Source organism: Mesocricetus auratus, unplaced genomic scaffold (genome assembly GCF_017639785.1).
Source record: "Mesocricetus auratus isolate SY011 unplaced genomic scaffold, BCM_Maur_2.0 Super-Scaffold_100676, whole genome shotgun sequence".
Taxonomy (NCBI): domain Eukaryota; kingdom Metazoa; phylum Chordata; class Mammalia; order Rodentia; family Cricetidae; genus Mesocricetus; species Mesocricetus auratus.
Genome location: NW_024429266.1, coordinates 115237365 through 115261208, shown reverse-complemented (window position 1 = coordinate 115261208; position 23844 = coordinate 115237365). Strand labels below are relative to the sequence as shown.

The 23844-nt window shown below is 45.7% G+C and overlaps 2 long non-coding RNA genes across 3 annotated transcripts in view; one reads left to right on the top strand and one right to left on the bottom strand.

Annotated features, from left to right (window-relative positions):
* Nucleotides 1-1770: 1770 nt before the first annotated feature.
* The window catches only part of LOC121137008, a 45182-nt gene continuing 23108 nt past the window's right edge, over nucleotides 1771-23844 (bottom strand). Inside the window, exons 2-4 of one of the 2 annotated variants that reach the window (XR_005874219.1) lie at nucleotides 3110-3844; nucleotides 2891-3001; nucleotides 1771-2028 (exon numbers count right to left, since the gene is read on the bottom strand). This is a non-coding gene — a long non-coding RNA (uncharacterized LOC121137008). Of the gene's footprint in view, nucleotides 2029-2890; nucleotides 3845-23844 lie in introns of both variants that reach the window. The other variant, XR_005874218.1, reaches the window with a different exon arrangement.
* LOC121137007 lies at nucleotides 3728-18879 on the top strand. The gene is made up of 4 exons (XR_005874217.1): nucleotides 3728-3865; nucleotides 4895-4966; nucleotides 6856-7057; nucleotides 18561-18879. It is a non-coding gene; the product is annotated as an uncharacterized LOC121137007 (long non-coding RNA).

Genomic DNA, 23844 nt, shown 5'->3' with positions numbered 1-23844 from the left:
ATAGTACAGAGATCAGACCACTAGGCTACTGGACAGGCTAGCCAACGAGAAGACTCAGCTACTCTGAGAGAGGAAGCTGGGTTTCCACACACTTTCTAGTCTCCTGCCTACCAACAAATATTAGCAGATGAATTAATGAGTGAGTGAGTGAATGAATGAATGAATGAATGAATGCACAGCCTCATGCTCAGCTGCTACTTCTAATTATCAATAGGTAGAGTGGGCAACTTGTAGTTCCCCACCTACCTGAGTCCTTGGTGGCTTGGGGGCACTTGAAAGTCAAGTACATTTGTAAAATTTGCAGGCATTAGACTACACATTTGTATAATATACAGTAATTAAATTTCCCGGTTAATCAAATAATTTATTAATGAGGCAAAGTTGGCTCTAAGAATTTGCTCAAAAAGAAAAAAAAGGAAAAATTGATTCTATATGCCAGACCTCATCAAAGTCTTACAGAGGACAATTCCGAAAGTCTCTGGGACTCAGTGTGTAGCAAGAATCTGAGGAGCCACACCTACTGTCTCATTTGCTGGGGGTAGCAGGGGGAACATACACAGAAAGAAGAATGGAGGGAAATGGGTATCAGGGAAAGAAAACTGTCAGAGTCAGGAAAAGAAAGGGAGGAGATGAAGGGGAGGGGGTAGGAGGGAAGGGGAAGGGGGAAAAGAAAATTGGGAAAATGATCCAATGAAAAGAAAAAGGTTAGCCTGTCTTGCATCCTCCTTATGACAGGGGAGGTGGGGTCACTCCATCACGTTGGAAGACAAAGCTTGAGGGAGGAGAGTTGACCTCCCCCTGGTTGGAAATGAATATGAAGCCAAAGCCCTGTGGCGTTTTCCAATGGAGGAGTCGCTATTGAGCGGGAATTCAGCTCATTAGTATGGGGCGCTGATAATGATCTGATACCTCCTCTCATCCATTACTGATGGATGCCTTCCAGAAGACCTCCACACACTAACTCCTCAGCCAATTATGTGAACCCCTTTCCCCTTGATCCTCACCATTAACCCCAACACACTTCTGCCGGGAACTCAGGCTTTATTAATGGCAGCCATGTTCCCATACTTCTGATTTTTCTTGGGGCTTTGAGAGAGTCAGGAAGTGAGAGAATGAGAGAAGCCCCCAGAGTTTGGTTATCTTTTCAATGTTCGGTAGTGGCGCCTGAAAGCTCACAGCTGGTAATGGTGAGACCAGGCGCCCCCCATCCCAGATCAGCCCCCTCCCAGTGCTGACTAATTGATTAACCAAGGGCTCTTGAAGAGAATGATTTGAGGAGGTAATTTATAGCGATGGTATCTTTTGTCATCATTTGTCTTTGAAAACATAGGAGAAAACTGCTTTCGGGAGGATGCATCCGCCAACATGAGCAATGGCGGACGGAACCTCATCAGTTACAGCACACTGCTCAATTTTGTACCTTTCCAGCCAGTCAAATATCCAATAACCACAACGGGACGGGAGAAAACCCACATCTTCACTCCCCATGTTTTAAACTTTCCCAGCGTTAGCTTATGAAAATATTTGGGGTTGTTCACTGCTCTGCTCTCTGTAGCATAAACATTTATTTAAATGGGGCTGTCTCTAGTAATGAAGAATGAAGGAAAAACAATGGTCTGATTTTGACAAATTAACTTGTGATTTGGAGAGTCGGTGAAGCAGGGGAGAGACATTCCTAACTATACTAATTAAATGAGCTTGCAACATTTATTTTAATGCAATGGAACCAGCCATATGAAGATGAACATTTTAATTTATTTTGCAGTGACATTATGAAAAATTTCACTGTTGCAGATTATCTACAGAAACAAATCTCATCAGCATCTAGGACTGTGCAGGAAATCTCCATCCCTCAGGGCAGGAGCCTGACCTTCCCCTGCAGAAACCAGCATGAGTGACCTAGGCGGCTTGAAAAGTTCTTCTGAAGGCTGCATTTCCACCAATGCTGGGCTTTATGTCCAAGTGACTTCTGCGCCAAACACATCCATTTTTCATGGTGCAGCATAGATGAAAAATTCTGAATTCCTTCTATGGGGAATGCAAATATAGCTCATTAGTTCTAAAGCATTTTTCATGAAAGACTGCAGAGTATTTGCGGGCAGATGAGACTGCAGAGCCCCAGCCAAGAGTGAATACCACATGTCCCACTAATTGTCTTTTAAAGTTGCTCCTTTCCTCCCCGGCACCCAGTAGCTATTGAAAATAAGAAGCGATATGAAAAATGGAGCCTGGGCTTAGCTCTGGCATTGTTCTGTCTTGTGGGCATGAGTCTGCAGCATGTGTCGTGTGTGCTTTTCCCCCCAACCCCCCACCCGATCTGCATGAAGCCATTTTCTAGAAGGCGGCGGGGGGTAGGGGAGATTTGTGGATGATTGAAGCCTTCTGCTTCTCCTGGAGACAGAGTCTAGTTGTCAGTCATCTTGGGATGAAGGACAGTGTCCCTCAGTCCATAGCCAACACTGGCTCACAGGCACCAGGCAGACAAAATGGCCACTTTCCAGAGAGTGACTGGGTGGGCTGCTGGCTCCTGGCTGCTGCCACTCCCAGCTTTAAGGATTCAGATCAGGGATGTCTCTCTGGCTGACATTCTTCTGGGTCCTCTACCAAGGAACTGCAGAGGGGAGCAGACCACTCTCTCCGGCTAAGGCTAGACCTAGGGAGGATGCTGCCTAGGACAGTCCCGGCTGACTACCCCTTACAGAGTGGTGGGCGTGGGCCTTCACGCCCTGAAGACCCTGCTTCCTCCCAGCCCCGCCTTTTTTTCTGGAGGAGAACAGAGATGACACTACTCTGAAACCCTGCTTTCTATTAGAGTCCTATATGATCCTTCTTATCACAGTCACCACGAGTGAAAATGAGTATAGTTCTCAAATGTGACCATGGTACTCACTGGGGAGCTTCTTGTGGGGTCTACATTCATAGCATAAGTCAAGTTGTCTCCCCTCCAGGTTGGCGTCCTGAAGACCTGCTGCTCTCCGCTATCTTGAGAGTTCCGCCATCCCTGGGCACAAGAAACAGGACATCCTCATCCCCGGGGCCCCACGGGGGGGGGGGCTCAGTACTGTCACCTGAATATGGATGGACTGTGGGGTAGAGTAGTAGGGTTCACCTGGGGAAGGAAGATCTGCCCCTGGCCTGGAGGAACTTCAGCAAGCTCTGGAAGCCTTCTCAGGTTTTGGGCAGGCTCCCAGGCAGCTCCGGTCTCCAGTCTCTTGAAGACCCAATGAAGGCTGCGTTCTGTCCAAGAAGCAGGAGTGTGGGCCCTTCTCCTCCAGCCACGGGTGGCAGACAACCCTGGAGAGGGCCCGGTTAAGGATGCCTAAACAGTTCTGTGGGAACGGCAGCGAGCCTCCTCAGGAGTGCCCGTGGCATTAGAGAAGTAACTGCTGCCTGTACTTTCATTTCGTCCATTTCTGGTCAGCTCCACCGATTATTCCTATGATGTCTGTTTTGCATGGGAGAGATGCTGTGCTCAGAAGATGAAATGCACGTTTTTTGTGTGGCAGGGAATTAAATGAATTGCAAGCTGCCTGTCCTTAATGAGATCGTTCCTTCTTCCTTTACCTCCATATTCCCCCCCTACAAAGACCAAATGAGCCAGTCAAGGATTAGGAAAATTTCAGATTATGAGATTGGAAAGACCCACTTGGAATTCTGTTGCAGCTCAGCTGACAGCCTCCGGCAGATGTCCTATAGCAGTCTATCAGATGGTATCATGAGACTTCCTGTAACGAGGGGATAGGTTTGAAGATGGCTTTCTTCAGAAGATCTGGTACACGCTGGCCTTCAACCCAGATCCTTTCGATCTCTGACTTCTCAAGTTGTCTTCGAACCCCAGGAAACCCTGGCACATGGCAAGCATTCAGTAAGTGCTTGTGAAATAAAGTATACAGCAAGCTGGGGAGGGGTGGGTGATAGTGGGCCTTGGCATCTAGGCTCAGGCTAGTGGCCTTCACCTCCCCCAAGCCAACTGTGCTGGTTAATATTGGTTGTCAACACAACAGGACCTGGGGCCACTGAGGAGACACGTCACTGGGTTAACAAAGGTCGGAAGACCCACCCTAAAAGTGGGTAGCACCATTCCCTGGACCTGTGTCCGAGAGGGAGGAGGAAGCCACCCAAGCAGGATTGTTTATTACTGTTTCTTGACTGCTGATACAACGTGAGGGGCTCCTTGAAGTTCCAGTTCCCATGACTTCCCTGCCACTATGGGAGGTTCCTTGGTACTCTGAGCCAAGATAAACACTTCTGTAAGCTGCACTTGTCAGAGTATTTTCATTATATCAACATGAAACACAACAAATATATTGATGTATTAATTACTATCTTCCAGTCTCCAAGATAGCCTGTGATGGTTTGAATGAGAAATGTCCCTCATAGTCTCAGGGTTTGAACATTTGATCCTTTCTGCCACAGCATGCCATCCCCGTTGTAACAGACTCTAACCCTCTGGAAGCATGAGTCAAAAAGAACTTTTTCTTTTGCAAGCTGCCTTGGTTTTGTTTTGTCAGAGCAACAAAATAGAAACTAACACGCAGGTTGCTATGGTGGTCCAGGCAGAGCCATGGAACCCATTTAACCCCAGCTCTAATACTTTTTAACCATGTTTCCTTGGGCAAATTATTTCCCGAGTCTCGATTTTCTTAGCTGTCAAATGGTGGAAACAGTAATGGACCTTCTCTATAGGGTTATTGTGGGCACTACAACAGAACATGTTGTTGAAGGCTTGGAGGACAATCTCAACAGCTTATAGCTATAGTGATGACTCTGCTCCAGTTCTCCTGTGGCCCATTGGAAAGACAAGGAGAGTGGGATAAGACACTTGATTGACATGCTCTTACAGCTGGAGACTTGAAGGGTCTTCAGTCTCTTAGATCAATGTTTTTCTCTACAGATGTCAGAGCTGGGGTCTACTCCAGGATCATCGACTGCAAAGCCTCCAGAGACATAAGCTCCAACTAGGCAGGTAGCAGCATCATTGATTGGTTGACAAGTCCTTGGCAGAACTAGGTACTCGGCACTCCTTTATACCACCGTTGGGGAAATGGCAATGTAGGACAATGAAGGCATGAATTAAGATGCAGCCGGTTCACGGTAAACACATGGGAGATGGGTGGAAAGGCGTCATGCATACCACCTCCAGGTTATCGTAGACTGTGGTGTTAGTTGGCTGGTACCAATCCTCCCCTCACCCACAGACTCCTCTGTAGCAGTCACAAATGTAACTTAAGTCATACCTTCCAAGGGCAGAGAAAAGAGACATGATGACTAATCATAATTGTCAACTTAGCAGGATTTAGAATCACCATGGAAACAATCTCTGGGCATCCCTGTGAAGGGTTTTCCAGTTTAATTGAGGTGAGAAGACCCACCCTAAATGTAGATGGTACTGTTCTATGGGTTGGGGTCTTGAACTGAATAAAAAATGTTATTAATGTCCTTTACTTTCTGCTTGTGGATACAATACAACCAACTGTGTCAAGCTTTTGCCACGATGATGTTGTTGCTACCATGATGAACCGCGCCCTGAAGTCAAGCGTGTGTGTGTGTGTGTGTGTGTGTGTGTGTGTGTGTGTGTGTGTGTGTGTGTGTGTGTGTATGCTCTTCCTTCCGTAGATTGGCTTTGTCAGGGTATTTCACCACAGTGATAAGACAAGTAACTAATACACGAGGGCTCATTTATTTGCCTGTGACTGAGAGCGCCTCTCACTTGAGCCCCTATTAGCAGAGAGGAAAAACGCACTAATTCCCAATTCTGCTTGCATTCAGCCCATTAGTCCCTTTAGGTGGCATTTGCAAGGCTCTTTGATAATGCTGCTTTGGATTCTGTAGTCCTCCCTCCTGGTACTTCTTAGTGTAGGCGCTCAGCCTCCTCTGCTCACATAGTGATGCAGGTGTCTCCGGAAGACTGCTTCTCCTATTGGCAGTGGCAGCTGAAATTGGTGTATGTTCAGCTTCTGACCTAGGGCTTCTGCCCGAGAGAGCTCTTTAGCTCCTCCTGGCTGCTGACTCAGCGCAGCTGGCTGTGACTCAGTGGTCCACTCTGTAGCTCTCCATGTGGGGCCACCTCTTCCCTCTCACTGACCCTCTTTGGTAAGCCTTTGCTTAGCCAGACTTTGGGCTGTGTTTAGTTCCTGTCTGTGCTACACAGACCTCAAGAGATGAAAGAGATGCTTGTACCTGGATGATGACTTTACCCAAAGAAATGTATTTCTTGGGGTTTTGAGAGCTAGACCCCAAGGTCTGGCAGGGCTAGCATCTGGTGATGGTTCTCTCTATGGACTGTAGAAGGCCATCTTCTTCTGTGTCTGCCAATGACCTTCCTTTATGTGTATTTGTATCTCTCCCCTTAGAAGGCCACCAGTTCTGCTGGATTAAGAACCCAATCTTTATGATCACATTTAACTTTAATTATCAATCCCCCAGATGTGTTTTTTAATTTAGGGGTGACCTAGTACTAGGAATGACACAATTAAGTCCCTAGTTCTCTCTCTCTCTGTCTGTCTGTCTGTCTCTCTCTGTCTGTCTGTCTCTCCCTGTGTCTGTCTGTCTGTCCTCCAACCTGGTTACCCTGTGAAGCCAAGTTCTCAGGTAGAACTCTGAGAGGGGATTTCTTTCCACGGTTCAAAATAAGGTAGAAGGGACAGTAGCCTCTCCTAGCTCTAGATGTTGTCTAGTTCAGGAGAAATGATAGGTGTGTGGCTTGTAAATGAGGAAAAGAAACCAAGATGGCATTTCTAACAGCAAAGCAGAATGCTTGTGACTTGGGAGACCCGGGCTTTAATCTTGTAATGATTTTCTGTGTGACCCTAAAGTGACATAATTGCCTCTTGGGCTTCATCTCTTCTTCCACAGTTTAGGGGCTGATGACCTGGTTCCTAAGGTGATTAAAGTGTTCCAGCCAAAGACATGCTTGCAAAGGTCTTTTCTTACAAACACAAAATGCTGTTAGATGCATCCAATGGAAATGATGGAGACGAATGCATCACTCTCCAGAGGCCATGACATCTAGCAAACGAGCCACAGGCACTAACTACTGAAACCCCCGTTCCGCATGGTATGTATGACAACTTGGAGGGAAACTGGGTGTCACCATCTTGGAGGGCAAAGGAGAAGCATGGAGAAATGTGCCCAAGTGAATAGAGATGGATTCTATGAAACCCAAGACAACACACCAGACATTCTGCAGAAGCCTCCCATGGCTGTTTGTCAAAGAGAAGCAAATCCTCAGGGCGTTCTCTTTAATATACTTTTAGTAAATGTTTTATTGTGTTGGATTATGGGAATTAGGGGAATGAAGGATCCATACCATATTTTTCAAAAGCAATATTTTTAGAATCACAAATTATATTGAAATTTTTATACCAAGAAAATAAAAACAAAGATCAGAAGAACTAAACAGCATTTATATATGTCTCTACAGAGATATATATGTATATTAGCAAATTGAAATATAGCAAAAACACACAAAACACCCCCGTAAAAGAGATGCAAATTATATTTTTGACACATTTTCAGCACAATCACCTAATACAATTTTCTTTTATAGGCAGAGGTAATAAATAGTGCAAATGTATATTTATGGTGTGTTTGACAAATGCATTTGCTCTCAGTCAGGGGAAAAGCTCCAGTGATTTTACCATTGAAATGCCTCTCATCTAGCTTGGCTAAATTGCTCCTCTTTCTCCTGAATTCCTCACTGTGACCAAGTTGGAGGTGGCAAACACCTTTTGGTCTCCACCCTTGACGCATGTGTGGAATGTGAAACTGAGTCCACTTGAGACTTGGGTGTTCCTTGTTCTTGTGAGCTATTCTGTCTACACACCCTTCATGAGAAAGGCTGCAATCTGCCCCTTGTCCTCAAATCTTTCAGACTCCAGGACAGAGCCTAGCCTGTCTGCCTGAGTGTATCTGTCTGTCTATGGAGTGTACATTGACAGGCAGTGTGATCAAAAGGCATCACTTTAGGCTAAATGGGACTGTGTATATCCTCTAGGTTCAGTAGGTAAGGAGAAAGCTTGGGTCCATCTTGCCCCCCTCCTCCAACTGCTATTGGGAAAAGGCTTTTGATGAGTACTCACTCAGAGCAGGGAGGAACATCCCATGGGGGCAGAAGAATGGGCTATCTGAGGACAAGAGATAATTGGGACATAGAAGTCATCGCATCCATGTATTTATCTCTCCATCTCAACCCAGTAGAGTTTATCTTAGGGACAGGCTTGGACATGGCTCTTTTCACAACAGAGCCCCAGCCTTTCACTCCAGAATAATAACGCCACAAGGCTTCTGGGGACAGAACCATGCAAGTTCCAAATGCAAAGGAATGTCAGGAAGTAAGAGCCCATCACTCTTGGTGTGGCCCTTGTCCTATCTGCTCTGCCTGTGCTGTGGTGTTAGGACGGTCTGCTTAGGAAGGACCAGGGGCTGGCCTCCTTTATGCATGCCTCTCTCCAGGCCTGAAAATGAGACCCAAGCCACCCCACCATGCTGCCGTGAGCAGATATATTTCAATTTCTTTAAGCTTGGGTGACATCCTTGGATGAGGAGCTCTAAGTACCAAGAATTATTGTTATTACTGCATAGTTACTGCCTAGCATGCAGCGAATTACCCTGTCCTGCTGTGTTGAAGATGTATAGTGATGGGGAAGTGTGGAGGGAGGAGAGGCATGGAGACCGCAGGAGGAAGCAGAATGAAGCGTGCTAAAGAGGAGCAGGGACTAGGAGGACCCCATGTGTAGAGGCCTCCATCAGGGTCATACTTATAGCCAAAGGCAAGAAGTGCTTCCTTCCCACCAAGCTAACACAGGATGCTATGAAGATGTGGAGATCAGAAACCCATTATCCAGCTTAGAAGCATGGCTTTAAATCCCAACCTCAAGACTTGCTGTGTGCCTTAGACAAATGTGTGAGCCTGTTGGGGTCTCGGTGTATAGTAGCAGGCACCCAGAATTGCAGAAATTATTACTATTGTCAATATTCTTGCTATTAGTAGGACCGGATCCAGTGGCCAGTGAATCACAGCAGGAACTGGTTCATGTTCAGAAATATCCTTTTCCAACAGAGTCGGGATTTCCTGGAGGGACCACCAAAGGCCACCAAAGGAGAAATAAGAGCCCACAGGCAGTACAGAAATGTCAGAATGGGTCCAATGATACCCCCAAGAATTGCCAAGGACCTCCACTGGGAACCTCAAAACCAGAGATGATTGAGAAATGGGTCTTGCAAAAAGCAAAAAGCAAAAAATAAAAAGCCTTGGAATTATTTGTGGAAGAGAAACCAATGTGGCCCATGATGTATCACTGAGGATAAGAGCAATGCCCCTGCTCATTGCTCTAGCAAGACTTTTGAACAGAAATGCTGCCTATGGTACCCCTGCTTCCTCTCCAAGGCAGTAGAAATAGATGTGGGGCTGAGGGCCCCTATTGCAACTAATGGCATCTCTGCTTCCAGCATGGCATGAGAGGCTGGAGCAGTTGTGTGATTGGATAGCCATGTTCCAAGATGTGTAGAGCCTCAGGACGTCTACTGTGAGACATATTACCCTGGTACTGCTGACTAAGAGTTAATGATGGAGGAGTGAGGTGCCCAGGGATGTGTAAAAGAGGAGTGGCAGGACAATGCCCTAAGAAGACAGAGGATGCAGAGCATCCCAAGCCCTTTCTGCTTCAGCGGTCAGAAGGATTGACACCTTCCAGGGAAGCCTGGGGCAACTTGACATCAGAGGCTCTGGTCTAGAATGTAGATCTACCCTACTTCCAGTGTGGTACATGCAAGTGTTTTTCCAATGCTGTAAACCTAGATGGAAATGTTCAAGTCTTAATAACTAGTTTCCCCATCCACAAATGGGCTGAGGTTGGTTGTTGAATTATTCCCACCCAATTGTTGGCATCAATTTTATGATCTGAAGTCATGTCAGTAAAAGCACGGTTAGGACCTCAGTGACATGAATGAATTCAAAACAATAAATTCTGCCTTGAATAAAGCCACCATTCGGGTAGGGGCAGGGATTACTGTGCTATTGGGTATACCAGCTGCCTTTCTCCTCCTGGCCTCTTCTTATCTTACTGTTTTCCTTTCTTTCCTCCCTAAGCACTGTGAAGGGAGAGGGCACCTAGAGTCAGCAAGCTTGCCAGGCCCCAAATACAGTCTACAAAAGAACACAAGATAAACAAGAGACCATCACCAACTGTGTGGCCCTTCTCCTACTCCAGGAATGAGTGGGTAACAGCCACTCCTGGGGCATTAGTCAAATGACACCTTTCTCCATTTTCCTTTCAAGGTCTCCAGAATTATTCCACAAACACATCTCTCCATCAAACCAACAACACAGAACAAAACCACTTTTTACAAAAAGGGCCCCCCTTCAGTAGAATGGCTATGGGTGCCTGGAACATAAAGTCTACTGGTGTATTTTTTTTAATCTTATCTATTCCAGGACAAGGACACTCTCAGGGTTGAGGGACTCATGGATCTCCCAAAGGATTAGATGAGCCCATGCACAGCATCTTGGGACGAAGCTGTTGTGACACCTCCTTCCCCCCAGCCAAACCTTTCATGAGTTAGTGTAGTTTCAGAAACACAGCTGTCATCTCTGGAGGTGGCAGTCTTGTGGGGATATAAATCAGGGACAGGGGTGTGTGAATGTTCAGTCCCACTACCATAGGGGCTTTGGGAATTTGATGAACACATCTGTCACCTGTCTGTGGAGATGAACCTATGAGACCCCATTACTGTGTAAGAACATGACCGTGTGCCTGGGCTGCCTCTCCACACTGAAGTCGGAGGATTGTTAACACACAAGTGGGCAGTACCATGCTATCCTCATCCCATGTAGTGTCATCATCATGTGCCATGGCATGCAGACACGCAGTGGCGAAAACCAACGAAGGAACAAGGTCCGCTGGACTAAAAGTTTTCAACGGATGCCCTTTCGGTTCTTTGCAAAAACCACTAGAGAAGTGACTTTCGTGGCACTCAAATGACAGGAGCAGACGCTTCCGTCCATTTGGAGGTTTTTAGGGAAAGCTGCACGCTGCAGGTTGAGCTCAGTCTGACCCTCACCCCCCACTTCCCCTTCTCTCGGTTGGCTTTGAGGAAACATGGTTCTCAGTTTGAGAATTCATCTTGTCTGATTAATGATGTGTGAACAGGGATTTCTGCCTCGTCTTCCTCCTCTTGTCTGTTTTATTCAGTTGTTTGCTGTGCTACAACCCTGCGGATAGATGGTTCTGCCATGATAAATGTAAAGTTTGCATAAGCCATGTAACAGCAGGACAGCCTATTATCACTGTACATTTTCCATGGCTGTGCAAACCTCTGTAGGCTATTTTATTGCTAATAGATCCACAGAGAAACAGTAGTGATTTTACGACTCTTTTTAAAATGGAAATTCATGTTTGAGAAATACAACTGGGAGGAAACAGATGTAAACCACTTAAGCGTTTGCAGAAAATTGAGATGCACACTCTTATTTACAGACCTCCATCGCCTCCATCGCTTTATTTTCAGAATTAAAATAAGCAATCTGTTTACCATGGGAAATGAGAAACTGTAAACTTGTTGTTTTTCCTTTTACATGGCAATGGCCGCCATCGTTGGGTTTAATGGCAGAGCTGAAGCAGGGTGGCATTTTTCCCCCTCAGATTTTATTGTCTATAACACATTCCCTCTGTAATCTGCCTGAGAGGTAGGCAAGTGGGAAAGGCTTTAGTATAACTATATGTCTGAATTCGTATTATACTTTAACAGCTCAAATGATTACCAGACACATTAGAGGGATTTTAACTGGGTATTTAACAGTACCTGGAAATTGCTTAAAATACTGGAGGAGTCAGCCCTCACCAAACTGCTTTTCTCTGTCAGAACACAGAAGCACAACCCATCTGAAACCATGTATTCTTACCATGTTCCAATTTTCTCACAGCTAAAGGAAGGCTGACTAGTGTCCTGTTGCTCAGGGCACCTTTCCATGGCTACCTGGAGGCCTCTCTGGCTTTTTGACTTTCCAGTTTATTTTTCTAGTTTTGATCTATATCTTTTCTGTTAATGGTAAATATACATTAAGTAAAATGTGCTATTTTCATCATTGCTAATAATAGAGTTCAGCAGCATTAAATACACCTGTATTGTTGGACAACTGTTGCCACCATCTACAAAGGGAGTTCTTTTGCCCTATGATCTCCATTCTACTGCCTGTTTCCATGAGCTTACCTGTTCTAAATACCATAAGTGACTCAGGCAATATATGTTCCTTGGTGTCTGATTTATTTCACTTAGTGTGGCATGTGGCATGTGAATAACATTGCATGGTATGGGTCCATGCTCATGAGTTGACAAGTCTTTGATTTTAATATGAAGAAGAAAGCCAGTACAAATGGGGGCATGGTTGTTCCTGGACCCTAAAAATCAGGCTACAATTAGCTAAGGAAAAGATCTGCCTAGGACTAGAGAAGGCAGGGAGGCCTCCTAGAAAATATTGGTTTCTACCATTATAGGCTATCTGGATGGAATTTGTATTTTTATCATAAAGGTTTTTTTTGACATGAGAAGAGACCAAACCCAACCCTCTTAGAAAGTGCAGCTTGTCTCACACAAGATATGAAAAACTTCCAGCCAAAGTCAGAAAAACAAAGCAGACATTTATCCATAATCGCCCCTAGCTTCTCAACATCCTCCGTGCTGAAGGTATTGAGGACACTTCCTGACCATGGCCTTTGAATCACAACAAAAAAGGCACAGCCGCAGTGAATGGGGTCAGAGCTCATGCATCTGTAACAACCTTATTGCCCAAAGTGGGGAGCAAAGTACGTGCACAGACCTATTTGCTGTGCACCCCACTCTCTCAAACTAGAGAAAGGAAGCAAGCACCCCCACTCCTCCTTATTTTCTTACGGCCCATGTGGTGCAGACGAGCTTCCATTTACAATCCCTTAGGACATAAGCTAATTAAAGACCCGTGTGGCAGAAGCTTCATGACCCCACTGCTACCGCTGTTGTCACAATTGTCCCAGGTTTCCACGGACTCAACCATGTTTTCTGTGCTGTTGGGTGTCATCATTAACACGTGCAGGGTGTTGCACGGTAAGTAATTGCAATTCATTTCTGTCACCAGTGTATTATCCAATAATGAAGTAAGCCTGGGAGTTTGCCTAAACATCTCTGATATCTTACAGAGAAATTAAGCAGTAGGCATTAGCTGAGGACACATCTTATGAACGGAGAGGTTTGCTCTCAGCATTACACACATATAATAATGTTGTCAATAAAACATTAATACGCCCAGATTCAGTTATTCTAAACGCCAAGCCTGTGAGTGTTCTAGGACATTCTACCCATTTTACTAACAAAGTCAAGTGATTTGCCTACAGAACCAATAAGTGGTAGACAGTTTCCTTTAATAAAACAAAAGACAAAAAATTCTTTGTTTTATACATTACTGTAATTATATTACTTCCACCCCTCCCTTTCTTCCTTCTAAACCTCCCATGCCCCCCACTCCTTCCAAAATTCATGATCCTTCTTCAATTATTAATGTTACATTTAACAATATATACACACATATATAAATACAACTTGCTATCTATTTAGTGTTGCTTAGATGTATATGTGTTTATAGATGACCACTTGGGGGTCAGATAACTTATTAGAGGCTCATCCCTGAAAGAGACTGACTCTCCCTCTCTTAACAGCCATTAATCGCCTCTATTGCTTTATCTAGGGATAGGGCTTTATGACATTTTTCCCCCATTCATGTTGGTATGTCAGTTAGTGCTTTTATTGTGAGGGTCTTGTTTAGGTGACCACATGGTTAAGATTTCATGGATGTAACTAAATCCCTGTCATGCCTTGGTCCTCTGGCTCTTGCAATCTTTCCACCCCCACTTTTGTGGTGTTCCCTGAGCCTCGGTTGTAGGGGTCATGTTGTAGATGCCTCAGTTGTAGGTGGTTGTCTTACGTAGATAGTTCTTATCTGCATTGTGACCAGCTGTGCATTTCTGTGGTGGTCTCTGTCTGCTGCCAAAAGAAGCTTCTTTGAGGAGAGGTAAGAGTTGATATAAGAATAGGTACTAGGATACAGTTGGAAAACACTAGTTTAGGAAAATGGTGGTAATAGGTTCTCCTCTAGAGCCAATGATATCACCAGCCACGGATGGGAGCCTAGGCTTACAGTAACAGACAAGGCCTCCCTCCCACCGAGCGGGCCTTAAGTCCAATTAGATGACTATTGGTTACCCCTTAGCTATGTGTCATTATTGCCATTGGTTACCTCTAAGCTATGTGTCACTGTCGCTATTGGTTACCCCTGAGCTATGCATCGTTATCGGATGCTCTGGTGCGTCTTGCTTTGCTGAACATTGCTGTGGTTCATGAGTTTTACAGTCAGGTAGGGCTTGTAATCACCTTTCCCCTTGGCAACTTGCATAACTAAGGCTCAGGGAGGAGGTATCCAGGTTGGTTTGAGCTTGATTCCTCTAAATCCTGTGTCTAAAATGTGTGGTGTCTTCAACAACAGGGCCTTACCTTCAAGTTCTGGAAGGCAACCAAGGACAGTCACAATAACTATATATTGTGGGGTCTCTTGAACTTCCCTGATGAACAACTCAAAGTGGGGTTTCCCTTGCTTGGTACTGGGGTTTGCTAGTCTATGGCTCTTGAGGGGAGCATTATCATTTAAGCCATTGACAAATTACTTTCATGTTGATTCCTGTCCTAGACACAACAGCTAAGCTATGGAAACAAACCAGGTGTTCATCAACCGATAAATGGAAAATAAAAATGTTGTACCCAGACGCAGTGGAGTTTTATTATGGTGTAATGAAAAATGAAATTTGAAGGCAAATGAATGGAGCTGGAAAACGCTATACTGAGTAGAGTAACACAGACCCAGAAAGACAAATGTTACACTTTCTTACTCATGTGTGGATGCTAACACCAGATCTTTACAGTTGTGTGTTTAACATGGAGAACCTGTAGAATCAAGGAAACTAGAGATGGACCACTGGGATTGGGAAGGGGGAAGAAAGATCTCCAGGAACGGGGGATATTAGAGAAGAGGTGATACCAGTGGGGTGGGAATGGGTGGAAAGATAGCTTAGGTGGGGAAAAGGATGGAAGGGTAGGCCAAAGGAAAAGGTGGGTAACCAACACCAAGGCTATTTGAAAAAAATGGAAATATAGCTGTTTTACACACACACACACACACACACACACACACACACACACACACACACACACGACAGTTTGATTGGAGTTACCCTGCACAGGTGATAATGCTCCTCCCAGAAGTCAAAAGCTGTCCAGTGTCTGGTGTGGGGTACCACCATCTCTCAAGCTGTCTGTCGGGGTGTTCCAGGGACCCATAAAAAATACTGGCTGTTGCTCTTGTCCTTGGTTTCTGACCAGAGCCCGATGGCAAGACCCTATTGCTGAATCATCACATATTCGGATGACAGGACATGGAGAAATCAAGTTGGTATTGCTCAGGAAACTTCCTTCATGCTACCTAGCTTACATGATACCATGGTGCTATTCTGGATGCTGGATGAGAGAGTTCACCAATACTCTAAGCCAGCTGAGAGCCTTGAGAGCAGCGATAACCAGCAGCATGGCAAGACAGGCCCAGGGGTGCAACAGTTGCAGAAATGTTATGGGGGTAACCAACTGCTTTCTGATTGGATTTAAGGCCCACTCCACAGGAAACCATTTTGGGGGGCACTCATAGACCCAAGGGTGAAGTTGCTACTATTATTTTGCTAAAAGGACCTAGTCCCAAACCACCCTCTAAATTCCTGTCTCTCTACTCATAGATTAGTGAAGGTTCTTTGCACAGTGTACAGCAGTTAATGTAGAAACTCATACCTGGTCCAAGTGCAGCTAACAATTGTCCATGGAGTACTCAGTCACAAATGGGACATCTATACCACATCCCTCCTGCAAGGCTCAGAGACCATCATGGAAGAGAGGGCAGAAAGACTGTACGAGCCAGAGGCCGGGAGGACCAGACTGAAACAGGATCTTCTGAACACGATGAGACCACTACGCTCCTGACTTCACAGCCTGCATAACACTCGTACTAGATGAAGCCGGCCAACATTCCTCCTCGGACACAGACACGGAGTGGCTTAGGAACCTCTGTCCATAGCTGAAGAGCTATTGACAGCTGATGACTTCTGGAGAAGAGAGAGTTCTTTAAGGGTGTGGCCTCTGAGAGGTTGACTGCTCCAGTGAATGGATCCACACCATAAGCACGTGGGCAGCACAAACTGAGTGTGCATGTGGGCATGAGAGAGAGACAGAGAGAGAGATGAGAGAGAGACAGAGAGAGAACACGGATTTGGGAGGGGTAGGTCAGGAAGGAGTTAGGTAAGGAGCTGGGAGTGAGCATGATCAAATTACATTGTATACACATATGGAATTCTCAAAAACTTAATAAAAGTATTATTTTTAAAAGGACTTAAGGGGAAAAAAGACAAATTCTCACACAGGGTAAGGCAAGTAATCAAAAATTTCAACTCCAGAAAAAAGGTCAAATGAAGGGAACACATACTTGCCGGGTTTCTATAATGTCTGTCATCACGCATTTATCAAGCTCCTACTATAAGCCTTTATCTCATTTAATCGCCACAATGTCCTCAGGAAGCAGGCAATGAGATTTGCTTTGCAATAATGAGCCTACCTTCTGCTGCTTGTGAGGAAGCAGGAAACCAAGCAGATTCACCATATCTGAGTTCATTCTCTTCCTAGAAGCCACATTGTGGCTTCCGCTCAGTTCTAGACTGGGGCTATTCCTACAAGTGCCCTCAGTCTGTAGTAAAGAACTTAGCTGTTCCAGCTGGGATAGGAAGGCATGGGGACTAAGGCCATCCCTAGAAACCTCCTCTTGCTCTCCAGAGGAAGAACCTGCCTATGCACATTTGCAGGACCTTCTGTTGCTAGAATTCCTTCCCTGGGAGAGACATAAACAATGTCTATCCCTCCTCCAAAGATGGTCAACTGAGGTGTGATTCTGTCAAAGGTCACATGGGGAGAATCAATGAGTTTATTAGGTTTACTTAGAGACCAAGTGAGAGGATATGGACAGGAACATGGGTGACTCTAGAGCAGTCACTGAAAGTCTGCACCCACCAGGGATGATGGCCTCTCCGTGGCTGTGTAGATGAAGCTCCCTGTCCTTATTTTTCCCCATCTGTATCCTCTAGTCTCTCCTCCAAGGCCATCTTCAGTCAGGGCAGAATTCCTTACAAATTGTTGGGAGGTCTGGTTAGATGCTCAACCATAACTCTACTGAATTCTCCTTCTAGCAAGGAAGGTAAGTAGCCAAGCATCCCAGCCATGGTGACCTTTTTCCAACAGGCCAGCAAAACTTTCAAAGATGGGTGCCAATATGGCTGGGAGGATAGTGTACTACACTTTGCAAGCTGCAAAAGACGAACCCTGCTTGAAATCTCTGCTGCTTAAGTCATCATTCCCTTCAGTCCTTGTCTGAACCCCTTCAAAGACAAGGAGAGCCGGCCAATTAAAATGTCTTTAGAAGCTAACCTCTCACATGTTCCAGACTAGAAAGGTTGCTGGTGTGTGTGTGTGTGTGTGTGTGTGTGTGTGTGTGTGTGTGTGTGTGTCTGTGCGTGCACACACCCTGGAGAGAATAGAGAAAACCTATGTAGACATGGGCACTTGGAGTATCCTCTAGCCAGGGCTCCCCAACATTGTGTGACTGCAGCAAGATGCACACACCCAGGGCAGCCTCAATGCGGTCATTTCTTCAAACATTTCTTCTTCTCCTCAGGCAGAGGAAATAGGGAGCCCATGCCATTCCTGGAAAGTGAGAGAATTTCCCAGTGGCCAACTTTGGATGTGATTCACTACTGTTCTGAGAAATTCTGCTCGTCCTTTGAATCCTCACCCAAACTTATGCAGTACAATCAAACCCAGAGAGTTCCCCAAGCTGCCCTTCCTACAAAACACACAGCACTGTGTTTTGTTGTCCTAAAATTTTGGTTTTTTTTCTTCAACCTACACTATTTTCCTTGGGATGAGTTGGACCTCTCATTCCAGCTCAAGGTATCCCGACCTGGTTTGGCATCCCTATAATTTAAGACTTGCTGCTAACTGCTTGGTTGGTTCCCAGTTCAACTTTGGAACACACACACACACATTCACACACACACCACATACACACACTAAAATCACATTTCTGTTGGTAGCATGGGCACTAGACACTGCAGGATTTTTTGTTCCCATGACTCCTCCTTTTCATGATGAAATGACCCATCTATCTAATCCTCCTGACTTCTTCACCTGCTCAGAAGTGACAAAGTGTCCTGCTCTCTGGGTCAGAGGACAGACCATCAGATGTGTGGGAAGAGTCATCTTGTGGGACCTTTTACATTTATCTTGCTTTAATCACATCAAATTAATGTTTCCCTCCATTTTACACAGCAGATCTGTCCGTTGCACCCACCTTCTGTTGTTGGTAGGGGTACTTTGTTCTTACAGATGATTTTTCAACACTTGGATTATAGGTTTATTTTTAATTATTCTCCTTCAATTTCCTTTCCCAGGCTCCGCTCATATTTCATGTGCACTGCTGTGTCCATAGAAGACACCACCTCGGGAAATTGCCATCTCTTTGGATTTCTTCATGACGAGCAAACGTTCACGGTCTTGGCATTTCCATTTGCGTGCTTCAATCTCTGCACCCTTGTTTACGCCGTGGAAGGCATTCAATTAGTATTTACTCAATAAATGAGTGAGGATGTATCTTATATCTTCCCACACATCTATACTGAGTGTTTAATTGCCTGTCTTCCACTATGCAGCAGCTGAAAAAGCCTTATAAATGCTTCTTTAGGAGAATAAAGGCCTTGCTTTTCCAATGCAGCCCAGACTCTGAATACCTTCCACCCACTTTATCTTTGGTCCCAGGCTTCATTTTTTCACCTTTTATATTCTGTAGTCTTAATTTGCAGTGGGTTTCTGCATCTTTTGTGATTGCACATGCTGGTGGATTTTTAAGTTTCCCAAGTAGGAGAGCTAGCTCACCCTATCCCTGAAGCACAAAACGTTAGCTATTGGCTGGTTGGTTTCATCCCAGAATACTAGGCTCTGGTCACAATTTGTGGGTTCAAGGTCAGCCTCTAACCTATGGGTAACCAGTGCTGGTTCATGCTTTGTAGTCAGACTTAGTATTAAAAAAGCAAGCTAACTGGACACCAAGACACCAGCAGTTACTGTTGCCTCTGAGGCAAGTTGCCTTCCCTTCCTGCTTTACTGGCCACTCCTCAGCATCGCCTTTCTCAAAATGTCTCCTTTGATCTTCAGCTTTATTCATGTTCAGCTCACCTTCCCGGGACAGAAGAAGACCAGCGACTGTGACACTTCCCGAGGTTGGAGGGAGGGGCTGCTAGACCTGGGCCACTTCCTAGGGAGCCCCTGCCTGCTGGGATGTGGCCCCTGCACAGCCACTGCCAACCTTGCTTCCCCTATGCTGGGACCATTTCTCCGGGGTAGACACTGCATCGCAGTGCCTTCTTGTTTGACTGTAGGCATGCCTGAGTTGCCTGCAGAAGCGCTAAGGAGCCATCACCTTGGACCTCCGTAATGTCTCTGCACACTCTCATCGCGTCTGCCCTGATTCTCCGCCTATGCTCCAGTCACAATTCTCAAGACCCTCGGCTCTCACCAGTGCTTGTCTTCATGTACGCGTGACCTCAACAAGTCTTAACCACCCAGTGAAGGCCAGGTTGGTCGTCAACTGCATTGTACAGTTGAGGAATCTGAGACACAGAGAGGCAAGTAACCTGCTCAAAGTCACACAGCTTTTCAGCAAAGGATGGGGTTTTGAGTCCAGGCACAGAAAGCTGATGCAGCCGCCTACTCTCTTCTTGCAGTATGTGGCCATTTACCTGTGCCTTCTTTGTCACAGGTCGGCCTGTGACTTGGCCTTGCTACTTTTTTGTTGTTGTTGTTGTTTTGGGATGGGGTCTCAAGTTGCCCAGGCTGACACCAGAATATGTAGCTGAGGATAACCCTGAACTTCTGATTTGCTTGCCTCTGCCTCCAAAGTGCTTGAATGACAGCCATGTGCTACCAGGCCCTGCTGCTTCCTCATCGAAGAGAATGAGTAGAGTACTTAACCTGGGCCTGCTAAGTGAACTTGTCTCAAAGTTCTTCCAATGCTCCTGACACTCTTTTGCTGTTTCTATGGCCTCCACAATGCAATCATTGTGTTGAGCGACCGAAGCTCCAGAGCTCATGGCCACAGATGATCCTTGGTCATGGATTTACGATCTCTATAACTATGAAGAAAGATTTCTTGTTTTCCTTCCCTATTACTTAACTGCAGTGCCACACACATGTTAGAGCGCCACATCCACGTTAGAGCGCCACATCCACGTTAGAGCACCACATCCACATTAGAGCGCCACATCCACGTTAGAGCGCCACATCCACGTTAGAGCGCCACATCCACGTTAGAGCATCACATCCACGTTAGAGTGCCACATCCACGTTAGAGTGTCATATCCATGTTAGAGTGTCACATCCACATTAGAGGGTCAAATCCACGATAGACTGCCACATCCACGTTAGACCACCACATCCATGTTAGAGAGCGCCACATCCACATTGCTTGCCTGTCTGTTTCCTGCCCATGCAATGGGAGCAGGAGCCGCCGTGTTGCTGGAGGATGAAATGAGGCATTGCAAGGCAGCAGCAAAGGGCCAGGCACAAAATCAACACACCTGCTAAGCCACTAACTACAAAAAAGTAGCAAGAAAAGAGCATATGTTGTTTTTATGACCAAAGTCGAACATGGTAAGTGTCTGGTAATTCTCCACCCATCCCATGATCAAACATAACTGGGATCCTACTAATTCTTGGCATGCATTGACCTTTTTTCCTCCCCCAGAGGACAGAGAGTCTCAGAAATGGATATCAAGTTCAAGCGCATCCTACTGGGAGATAATCGCGGAAATGCCTCTGGCCACGTTTGTTGTGATTTCTTTCTTACAAAGCCACCTTCTAAGAAACTTTCCCTGGGCCTGCAGAACAAGGCAAGACTTAAGGTGGTGCAGACTGAGTATCCCAAAGCCTCTGGCAATTGTATTGTCGCTGTGTTTCTGCCACTAAGAACCTGCTTGAGCAGGTTCTGAACTTAGTCTCTCATTAGCAGTGAGAAGACAGTGTCACTCAGATCACATAATGAGATGACAGGATATTAGTAATAGCCACAAACAACTACAGAGCACAGCACTCACCGGGCAGTAACAACGGCTTTGACAACACAGCATCAATAGATGAGGTATCAGTATGGCTGGGCATAGATCTTGACACATGATAAATAACCAGGAGATAGTGGCAGGTAGGTGGCTGTAGGTTGTTCCCCATGTAGGGGGACCATTCGCTGGTTGTGCCAGTCTGGGAATTCTGAGTGCCTAACAGACCTAAGAAATCCATCTCATCAAATTCCTTCCTAATGTGCCAGCTGTGGGACGTGGAGGCAGCTGAGCGAACACGTGAAGAGTGGAGGAAATCCTGAGCGGGTGTGTGTTTTGACATGGGCATAACCACGTCAAGAGCTCCCATACCTCAGACCCAGGAAAAACAGCAAAGCCTTTCCCTGGTCAGGCTCAAGGAATTAGCAAAGACTTCCTCTGGCCCAGAGAAACCTAGAGCTTGATATACAGCCCAGAATGACCTTGAACTGATTCTCTGGCCTCTACCTCAAGAGCGCTAGGTATGGACTGTCATGCCTGGCCAGAATTTGACAGAATTTATGTAACTACTCCCCTGCTGTAAGACATACATGCTTAATCTCCACCCCCACTCCAGTCTTTATAGATCATACTAAAAAGACCACTATCGTCATAAAATGGTTTTTTGCTTCCTATGTTAGGCTATGGAAATGCTTTTGAGATGCTAAGTAAAGCTTGGATACCAATTAACAAGTTCACTGGCTGCTCTGGAAAGAAGGGATGAAGTGAATTTTCTCTTCTCATGCACCTGCTTCCTGTGGTAGTTTGCCATGGGCTTAAATATAGAAGCATCTGATCCCATTCAGAGGGTAGTGCATGGGGTTGAGATGGGTAATAGGGTAATAGAGCAGAAGGTTCAGGAATGTACCCCTGGGGTGCACAGCAAGTCACTGTGAAGCCATTTTCAGCAAACGCACCTCCTAACTCATCGTCTGTGACTCTAATCACCCAAGCTGGCATTGCACTGCAACACTTGGGGGGCATTGCCTCCCACAGCCATGTCTTGGAGGGGCGCATGTGGGGCCATCAGGACTGTTGAGAATGTAAGTTAAGGTTACCACGTCCAGCCGTGCCTTCCGTTTGCAGCTGATTCGCTAACTGAAGGGCCCTCATTGACATTCCTGTGGCTTAACATAAAGACTTCTTGTGCATAGCTCAGGAAAGAGAGACAGATTTTCAAACAGCTGTCTAATATCTCTGTCAACACAGAAATTAAATAGATTTAGGAACTTCAGAAAAACATACGCACATTTAGTGCCCAGTAATGATCAATTCCAATTTCCAGTTGCAGAATCAGTGTTGCTTCCAATGTGTCCTACGGATTGTTCCAAACCAACATCTGGCGGTGCTTTATTTCTTTTTAATCACTTGAATGCTGATATTATAGACCTATCTGCCTGTTTGTCCAGCTACAGTGTGCTACAGGTAACACGAAGATATTGAAAGAGACCCGTGTCTCAGTCAACTTTCAAATGAAATGCTCAATGGCTTCAAAGCAGTGTACACTTCAGGAGAAACTGAACTTACATCACAAACTCTTTCCAAACTAGCGCACAGTGTTATTTTCATCTTCCTTTCCCAACAATAATGAAAGAAACACCATCTTGCCTTCAGTGTCTGAGACATGCTTGCATTGGAGCAAGATGAGCACATTGCCCTCAGCGTTGCAGAGGAAGCATGGACAGAAAAGTGGTCCCATACTTCTGACTCTGGTGTGAAGTTTGCATCTTTCAGCTCCTCAGAAAAACATTCTCATGCAGACAGAGAGTATTTTAGGTTTCTAGTACTGAGATAAAACACCATAGCCAAAAGCTATGGGGAAGAAAGTGTTTAGCTCTGCTTAGAGTTCCAGGTAGCAGTCACTGAGAAGTCAATGCAAGAACTGAAGCTGAGACCACGGAGGAGTGCTGCTTAGCGGCTTGCTCCTCATGGCTTGCTCAGCCTGTTTTCTTATAGCACTCAGGACCACCGCCTGGGATTGAGATGGGCCTCTGTGGGATGGGCCCACCCACACCAATCATCAGTCAAGAAGATGCACCAGTCTCCTGAGTGGATTGGGAGCATGAGGGTAGGGAAGAGGGAGCTGGGAGAAAGAGGGAGAAGAGGAGGGAAGAGGAGGACAGGAGAGAGCAGGAAGGTTGAGTCAGGGGATGAATAGAGAGAAGGATGAGAGATACCTTAATAGAAGCAGTCATTACAAGTTTGAGGAGAGATCTGGCACTAGTGGGATTTCCAGAGATCTACAAGGATGACGCCAACTGACAATCTAAGCAATAGTGGAGACTCTACTTAAATGCCCTCCCCCCATAATGAGATTGATGACTACCTTATATGCCATCCTAGAGCCTTCATCCAGTAGCTGATGGAAGCAGAGGCAGACACCCACAGCTTAACCCTGAACTGATCTCCTGGAACCCAGTTGCAGAGAGGGAGGAGTGATGAGCAAAGGGGTCAAGACCAGGTGGGTGAAACCCACAGAAACAGCTGACCTGAACAAGGGGGAGCTCATGGACCCCAGACTGATGGCTGAGAGGTCAGCATGGGACTTATCCAGACCCCCTAAATTTGGGTTTCAGTAAGGAGGCCTGGG